Raw genomic sequence first — 9351 nt, forward strand, 5'->3', positions numbered from 1 at the left:
TGCTCCAGTGTCGTTCGAAGATACTCCGGCCATTCGTCGCTTGCCGTTCGTCGATCCTCTAGTGTATTTCGTCGCTCCTCCTTTTCGAACCATTCAATCAACTTTTAGCGTTTTCTCTTATTTCGATGAGTTTCATCTCTAACCCATTTTCAATTTATTTGCTATAAATGTTTGGTTTAGGTATTTGTTGCGAGTTTCATCCGTAAATGTCTGATTTAGGCTATTTTGGAATGAACTTATTTGCTGTAAATTATTTTAGTCAAAGTTTGGTTTAAGTTCTTAGAAAGTTCAATGGATAGTGAAATGAATTGAAGTAGAGGATTTAGATGGGTCAAATAGAGGAGTAAGCAATAGGAATAGAAGAAATAGAAGGTTTCTTTATGTACATTGCTTTCTACCTATTATGTATTGTCTTATATTGTGAGCAATTTTTCATGCTGTTATGGATGCTTCTCAAACAACTCTAACTTCTTTTTTGATCACTTTCTCTCACCTGCACTTTATGCATTAGTTTGAATTGTTTTTATACATGTTTAGTAAGTCTCTTAGGCCCTCATGGTTTATCTCGTACATATCTTGCACACATCTCGCACCTTCCAAACTTTCACTATTTATTTCAAAATCAAATTGGTACACCCCCTAATCCATTTATAGTGATTCTTTGCATGTTTAGTAAGTCTCTTAGGCTCTCATGGTTTATCTCGCACACATCTCGTACCTTCCAAACTTTCACTATTTATTTCAAAATCAAATTGGTACACCTTCTAATCCATTTAGAGCGATTCTTTGCATGTTTAGTAAGTCTCTAAGGCCCTCATGGTTTATCTTGCACGTATCTTGCACGTATCTCGCACCTTCCAAATTTTGCATCTCACGGTTATTTTTCTTATTTCTTTGCATCTCGCAAACATCTCGCAGGCATCTCGTAGGTTTTTAAGTTCAAATGCTTAATCTCAAATGAATTATATACTTGTGCCTATGTGATTTAGGGTGCTTTTAGCTACTGTTTTTTAATCTCGCAAATAAGTCATACACATTTTTTTAATGTGATATGTCAACTTCTAAGTTCAAATCAATTTTTGCAGGAACTAAAAAACTTAAGGTAGTTTAAGGATGTCACATGTTCGGATTTTAGTGCGTTACAGTGGTGCATGGGATGAGGGACGAAGAAAATATGAAGGAGGCATGTTAAAAGGTATCGTTGTCAGTAAAGAAATAACACACAAAGATTTACAGGATGAATTATATGACCTTGCAGAAGTTGACCCTACAAAGTTCGACATAAAGATAAGATGTATATATGAGATAAAAGGGGAAAATGAAGCTCCTCTATTTAAGTTAAGCAATGACCGTGATTTGAAGTTTTATATTCTTAGTGAAAATCCATTGGAGGTCCCTCTATACGTATCATTTGAGCCTAGAAAAGCAAAATCAATATCCATGTCAACCATTGGGTTCTATTATGTTTAGATTTGGTAAGTTGTCAAGTCAAAGTACGGAATTCGCTTCCGTCACTTACAAGTGCCGAAGAGATGAGAAACATATTACTGTCGATTCGAGAGTTGGTGCAAAATTTGTTAGATACTACTAGATTCTTTGCTAGGAGAGGTGGATCATCGACATACAAAGAACCTTGACCAGTTGTCATTATCGACTCCATTCCACTACAACGAAATAATAGTGATTGTGGCGTATTCACCATTAAGTATTTTGAGTACATAGCTGCTGGTTTTGATTTAGATACGTTATGTCAAGAAAACGTGTCGTACTTCATAAAACAATTGGCATTTCAATGATAGACCAACACTCCTACGTATTGAATTTTGTTGCAAGATTTGTAGTTGTATATCATGTATGTTGCGAAATATGTACTTAAATCACAAGTTCACTACAGCTCCCACAATAAAGAGATGCTCCTACAAAAGATTGCAAAGGAAGAGCTAAAGTTCATTGTAGCTCCTCTAGTCGAAAGTTGAAGACAAAAAGAAGTGGTTGGTCCGAAGAAAAAAAGAAGTGATTGGTCCGAAGAAAGCTCTACAAGTGAGGAGTTGGATGTAGGACAAATAATTTTTTGCAAGAGAGATTTGTCAACGAGATTAAATGTGTTGGCAATGAATTTTTTTTTTTCGGTTTGTAGTAAAAAAGTCTACAAAAGAAGTTCTTTTTGTTAGATGCATCGACAACAAGTGTGGTTGGAGATTGCGAGCGGTGAGATTAAAGGATTCAAATATATTCAAGATTAAAAAGTATGTCAAAGTTCATTCGTGCTCTCTTGAGTTTTTGAATCGTGACCATAGACAAGCAAACACTAGAAGAAATCTGGTATTTAATGTCAATTGGAAAAAATGCAAACGAAGCTTTAATGTCGGTTTTCAAAAGATGGATATTTAATGTCGGTTTAAAAACGACATTAAAATCTCCCTTTTGAAAAGCGACATCAAATGATTATTTTTTTATATTTTTATTTTGTAAAACATTAAGTGTTTTTTTATTTCTCTATCTTAGTTTACCCTTTCTCATCCCACGTGATTCTTCCTCTCTTTTGTCAATTTCTTTCCTTCTCTTCTCTTCTCAATCTCACGTCACTTTCTTCTCTCTCTTCTTTGAACAGTTGTCGCGCCACAATCACCATCATCCCTCGTGCCAAGCTCATGCCCATTTGTCGTCGAAGAGTCCTTCGGGCTAGTTTTTTTCTTCGATCGCCGTTGTGCTCGCCACCACCGTTGGGTAAGTTTTTTTCTCTTTGGGCCGCTCTTCTTTCTTTAATTTGCATGCCTCAACCTCTCTGATTTGCGTCAACCTCTCTTAGTGCCTTAACCTTTGTTTGATTAGTTTCTTAAGACAAACACTCCCACTCTCGTAATCGCTACTAAACCTTACGCTTCTTTTGAACTCTTGAATTAATTAAACCCACCAACTACAAGTGGAGTTTGCATTTGCTACGATTTTCGTCTGTTACTCTACTAATTGTCCATCAACGGATGTTGGGAGCACATGGACAATGCCCTCACAGAGACTTCTATTTTCTCCTTGGTAAGTATTTTGGTCTCCCTTCCCAACCCCACTTTTTTTTTTCATTTTAATTTCATTTCTCATCGTTATTCTCGATTTCAACCAGTCAACATTTGATATCGAGACCAAACTTCATTTAACCATTGTTTGTGAAGTGCATCTTCAAGACATGGTTGTTTCATAGTGGATCACCTGGGCACTCACAAACTTGTTTGTGAAGTGCATCTTCAAGACATGGCTTTTAGATACTGGGTTATGGACTTATGGACTGCAATTTTAGATGAATGTGCTATAGATTGTAATGTCAAGATATGTTAAACTTGAATATTATGTGATGACTTTTGACAAGATATGTTCAATTTTTAAACCGGGTTTTTAGCATATTGAAATATGCAACTGTGCAATCAGAGTTTTTGACTAATGTTGATTATATATAACGCTGCTATTGTATATTTCCATGATGTTTTATTACCACAAAACTTATATGCATAAATATTCTTTGTAATAAATATCTGATCCCTTAGATTCAACTACATACGTAGTGGATAAAGGTCTTCAAGCACAAAATATGCATCTTAAGTTTTCTGCTATTGGTTGAATTGAACTTGACCGTCATTTGAATTGCTCGATAAAAACTGTAGGACTACATTAAGATGGGGTTCTACACTTTTTCTTCGGCCATTTCAAATTTCATTAGAACTAAGATATCATCCTGGGACATCGTTTTAAGTTCAAGGTTTTTGTTATTGATTGAACTTGACAGCCTTTTACTAGCTTTTGAATTGCTCAGTTGAACTTGTATGGTTTCAGAATTTGCAACAGGATATTACATTTCAAAAATTATGGTAGCTGATATAGTAAATGCTGGAAAGTAATCAAATGGCCATTTGAGCTCGAAGGTAATAATCTTTTCGTGTGAATGCACTTAAATGGGTTTTGTTTTCGTAGGAAGACTTCGAGAAATTTTGGTCAGAATGTCCATGGGACGATGATTTGAAGTATGCTAAAGCTATTTGTCATCAGGTTTGTTACTATTATAGCTTATAAATTCATCTAGACTTACAAAGGTTAATTTTTCCAATGAATATTCAAATGAAATAAAAGATTTGTTGGGAAAATTAAACATAATTCAAGATACCCACAGGTAATGTCTTTCTTCAGGATGAATTTCGCAAGCTTGCTGTAAAATTCAACCTACCAAACAAAGACAGAAAGGAATCACAAGGAATATGTTTCCTCGAAAAGGTACTTTGGGATGTGGTGATTCATACATATTTTTTGTTTGTTTGTCTTTTTCTTTTCAAGAGGCTAATGGCTTTCTCAAAATTCATTGTTCAATGCTTATCTATTTCTAATATGTTGGCGTTGCTATTTATATTTTAGAATATTCTTTACTACTTTTTAGAACTATTTATAGTAATACAGGATTTAGTACAAGACTTGCCAACTCGTGTTGAAATTTTCTGATGGCTATACGTTCCCTGAGCAAGTGTTTTATTTCCTTATTCTTCCCGACAGCCAACACCAAGGTCTAAGACTTCCTGGAGGACCTTGGTATGCCTTCTCAGTTTCGTTTCTTTCAGAATAAATTTGATGATCTCTAGCTGAGCTATATTACGTTATTTACTTACATCTCTTGCTGAGCTATAGTACAATGACGATTTTAGCTTTTTTGCCTTCGTCTAATGCAAGTATGTCGTGGAAAAAGATATAAAGAACAATGTAGTATTTGTGTCGAGAAACTATTTCTCATTTGACAAAAGGAGGCGGGTGTTTCGTATTGGATCTCTAAAATGGCTTGTGGTTTGCCTCCAGACCAATTTACTAGGCTTTAATGTAAGATGTAGTTTCAGCTTCCATCTCCCATATTTCTTGTTAGTTTCACTACTTCAAGTTGGCCTAGTCGTCACGATTTAACATAAAAGGAAATTTTCTTTAACTTTTCTATAAACCTTTAACATAATGGAAATGGAACTATGTGTCGGACGTAGTTGGGACAATCTTCATAAAAGTTCGATGTTTTTGGATTTGTCATATTGGTGTTGGTAATGGTCAAGTTCGAAAGGAAAGGATCCTTGAATGGGTAGTCTCTTTCTTATTATGTGTTGTTTGCTTATCATTTGGTACTCTTGTTAAACTTACTATTTGTATTATTCTCTTCCTGTAATAACTTTTCATAATGCTCATTTGTTTCACATTCTAATGTTATATTTCTTCCTTAATTCGAAACGAGAGGTTATTCATGAAATATATATATCAACTAAGTCCTAAAATTATCATGATGTTTTTCACAGGAAGCTACTTTTTACTAAAGGAATGATTACAATAGAAGAAATGGCTACAAGTGAATACAATTAGTTAGGCCCTCATCTGTGTGACACAAGATCTTGAAGTTAGTCGTTTGTGGAGCATTCTGGGCTATTACTGGTTGCAACTTTTGTTATTCCTTTCTCAAATTCTTTTTTTTTTTTTTTTTTTTTTTGTGCAAAGTATGATAATGTAATAGTTAAACTTTTCACTTTCTTTGTGTTTGGAGCCAAGTTTTATATATAAACATACAAAATATTAAGATTTGATTTTGTATAAATACAAGTAAAAGAGAAATATTATAGTTTCTAAAATAACATTGTTAGACATAATTCGAGAAAAATAATATCGATTTTTAACTATTTGGCGACATAAAAAATAGACAATAGTGCAAAAATTTAATAAAAATAAATTTGTAAAAATGGACCTAGAAGACAAGACTTTAATGTCGGTTTAAAACGACATTAAAGGCCTCTTTAATGTCAGTTTTAAACCGACATTGAAGGTCTTCAATAACGCTATCAAAGATGTCGGTTTAAAACCGATATTAAAGGCCTTTAATGTCGGTTTTAAACAGACATAAAAAAAGGCTTTAATGTCGATTTTAAACCGACATTAAAGTCCAATCGACATTAAAGGCCTTTAATAACACAAGCAAAGATGTCGGTTGGCAATCGACATGAAAGATCTTTAATGTCAGTTTAAACCGACATTAAAGGTCAGATTTCTTCTAGTGAAAATCAATATCCATGCCAACCATTGGGTTTTATTATATTTGGATTTGGTAAGTTGTCAAGTCAAAGTATGGGATTCGCTTCCGTCACTTACAAGTGCCGAAGAGATGAGAAACATATTACTGCCGATTCGAGAGTTGGTGTTAAATTTGTTAGATAGTACCAGATGTCATTGTCGACTCCATTCCATTACAATGAAATAATAATGATTGTGGCGTGTTCACCATTAAGTATTTTGAGTACATAGCTGCTGGTTTTGATTTAGATACATTATGTCAAGAAAACATGTCGTACTTCAGAAAACAACTGACATTTTAATTATGGACCAACACTCCTATGTATTGAATTTTGTTGCAAGATTTGTAGTAGTTGTATATCATGTATGTTGTGAAATATGTACATAAATCACAAGTATAGATTCTATAATGCACAAGTATAGACGCTATATAAATTAGAGAAAGCGTAGTTTATGAATGATCAATTAATTACATTCAAATATCATATTTGTTTGCAAAACTACTTGTAGGTAAATGATTGCTTAATATTTTTTATGTTTATTAAGAAGATCGTTTAGACTTTACTAAACGATCGCTATATGCACGATCTTTTACATTAGTGTGATACATATAAACGATCGCTTAATATTCTTCACCTAAACGTTTAGGAAACCGCTTAATATTCTTTTAGATATTAGTGTGGTTTATATAAACGATCGCTTAATATTTTTTTATGTTTATTAAGAAGATCGTTTAGACTTTACTAAACGATCTCTTAAAGATATATGCACGATTTTTTACATTAATGTGATACATATAAACGATCGCTTAATATTTTTCACCTGAACGTTTAGGAAATTGCTTAATATTCTTTTAAATATGAGTGTGGCTTATATAAACGATCGCTTAATATTCTTCACTTGTAAGTTTAGGAAATCGCTTAATATTCTTTTAAATATTAGTGTGTTTTATATAAAAGATCGCTTAATATTTTTTATGTTTACTAAGAAGATCGTTTAGACATTACTAAACGATCGCTTCAAGATATATGCGCGATGAGTATTTCTCTACACGAATGTTTTTATATAATTATTTTGTGATATGTATCTAAACGAATACAAACACTAATTCAAAAGTACAAGAACCAAATATATATTTATTTACCAAAAGTATTTATTCGCCCAAAGTTTCAGTACATACTGTTGTCTAAACAGTTTCATGTTTTGCAAAGTTAGACAATCATGGTCAACATTTGCTACAAGGCATTCCATAAATTTAGAACAGAAAATGTCATAATCCAGTGAACGCCCTTTCTGTAATGTGGTATTCGATATGCGTACTCGCCAAGGGCTATATTTGAATCATTTTGAAAGGAGGTTCACTCCAATTGCAATTGCGAGTGAGGCGATGCATCGTGCAGGCATTTCAAGATCTTGATAAACAAGTTTCTTCTGAACATAATTTGGCACTGAGTCGAACACGTATATTTTGCATTTTCTCATATCAGCTACAATAGCCGACCAATGTTCTTTTATGTTGATGCAGCCAATCACGTAGTTGACATCTCTCACCCTAGTTTATCTTGGAAATCACCAACATTTGTGTTGAAATAGTATTCCAAATCTTCTTCTGTCCATAGATTTAAGTGTGTTGTTGTGTCTGTCCATTCAAGTTTCTGATTGTCTGCTGTCAGCAAATGAGTATAAAAAAGACGTCAAACTATGCAGTGTGGCTTATTGATTCTAGTCTTAAAGAACAAGTAAAAAAGTTTAGTCAGAATATAATTATGCAGTTTAATTTCTATACAAAAAAAAATTAAAGAATAATGTATTGTTAAACGATCGTGTAACTTTGATAAACGATCGTGAAATGTGATAGGAGATCGGATATATAGTAAAACGATCGTTTATTTAAACAACTGATAAACGAAATACTTTCTGAAAATAAATTTTACCTGAATCAATCTCTTGAGCATCTGCTTCATTTCAACAGTTCCAATGGTTGCTTTTTGATTGTGTCATCCATCCTAGAGACTATAGAAGTCAGTGTAGATAAATCCTTACGAACTTCTTTTGTTTCGTTCTTCAGTTTCTTGTAGGATTTTGAATGACTTTGTTGTTCTTTGTCATTGGACTTCTTTGATCTGCAACGTTTCTTTTGGTGATTGGATGCATTTCAGACTAGTCAGCCACTGTTTGACTTTGTTTCTTTCGTTGTGACAGTTGTGGAGATGAGTTTGATTGCTCCAATGATTTGTTGTTTATTGCATGATCAGGAGTATTGGTATCACTGTTGTTAATATCTGGAAAGGATCGATCGTCCTCCATTTGCATGTTATCATCCCTCGAATTCGACCCTCTATGAAAGCTTTCTCTTGGGTTGATAGCTTAAATTTAGGTTTAACAACAGTCTGCAATGTTATAATAAAAGAATTGTTAATATAAACGATCATATAAGTAAAAATGTAAACGATCGCTGACAAGTTTTACTTACATTTTTGTTGTCGAATATGTTCTTTTGCAGCATTTTGTAAGATGGAGTTTGTGTACAATTCCATCTCAATATCTAAATGTTTTAGGTGATGAAAGAAGTATTTAAAAGCTTCGATTTGTCAACTTTCTTTTACACTCGTCTGCTCAACCGTTTAAAGACAAGTCTATAAGGGAAAAAAAACATATAAGCTAAAGAAGACAAAAAGTTCCAAAGCAATGGCATACTACAACATTAAACGTGCTTGCTTTTTAGGTGATTTTTATTTGTTTATACACTTTAATTAAATGCAAATTAAACATCAAAGTTTAACATATTTGTTTAAATGTTTTAGGTGTAGGCTTATGAAGTATTCTCAACTGCAAGTGAGCACCTTGCCACAAGAAACAGTAAGGGATTTAATCCTTAGGATATTGAGATTGAATTGTACACAAACTCCATCTTACAAAATGCTGCAAAAGAACATATTCGACAACAAAAATGTAAGTAAAACTTGTCAGCGATCGTTTACATTTTTATATATACGATCGTTTATATTAACAATTCTTTGATTGTAACATTACAGACTGTTGTTAAACCTAAACTGAAACTATCAACCCAAGAGAAAGCTTTCATGGAGAGTCGAATTCGAGGGGATGATAACATGCAAATGGAGGACGATGAATCCATTCCAGATATTAACAACAGTGATACCAATACTCCTGATCATGCAATGAACAACAAATCATTGGAGCAATCAGACTCATCTCCACAAATGTTACCACGAAAGAAATAAAGTCAAACAGTGGCTGACCAGTCTGAAATGCATCCAA

At 33.4% G+C, this 9351-nt stretch overlaps 1 long non-coding RNA gene across 1 annotated transcript; it reads right to left on the reverse strand.

The window, feature by feature from the left end:
- Positions 1–7230: 7230 nt before the first annotated feature.
- On the reverse strand, positions 7231–9023 carry LOC127151051 (uncharacterized). The gene is made up of 3 exons (XR_007823758.1): positions 8543–9023; positions 8004–8459; positions 7231–7732 (listed from the first exon to the last, which is right to left on the reverse strand). It is a non-coding gene; the product is annotated as an uncharacterized LOC127151051 (long non-coding RNA).
- Between the last annotated feature and the right edge of the window lie 328 nt (positions 9024–9351).

Source organism: Cucumis melo, chromosome 9 (genome assembly GCF_025177605.1).
Source record: "Cucumis melo cultivar AY chromosome 9, USDA_Cmelo_AY_1.0, whole genome shotgun sequence".
Lineage (NCBI taxonomy): Eukaryota > Viridiplantae > Streptophyta > Magnoliopsida > Cucurbitales > Cucurbitaceae > Cucumis > Cucumis melo.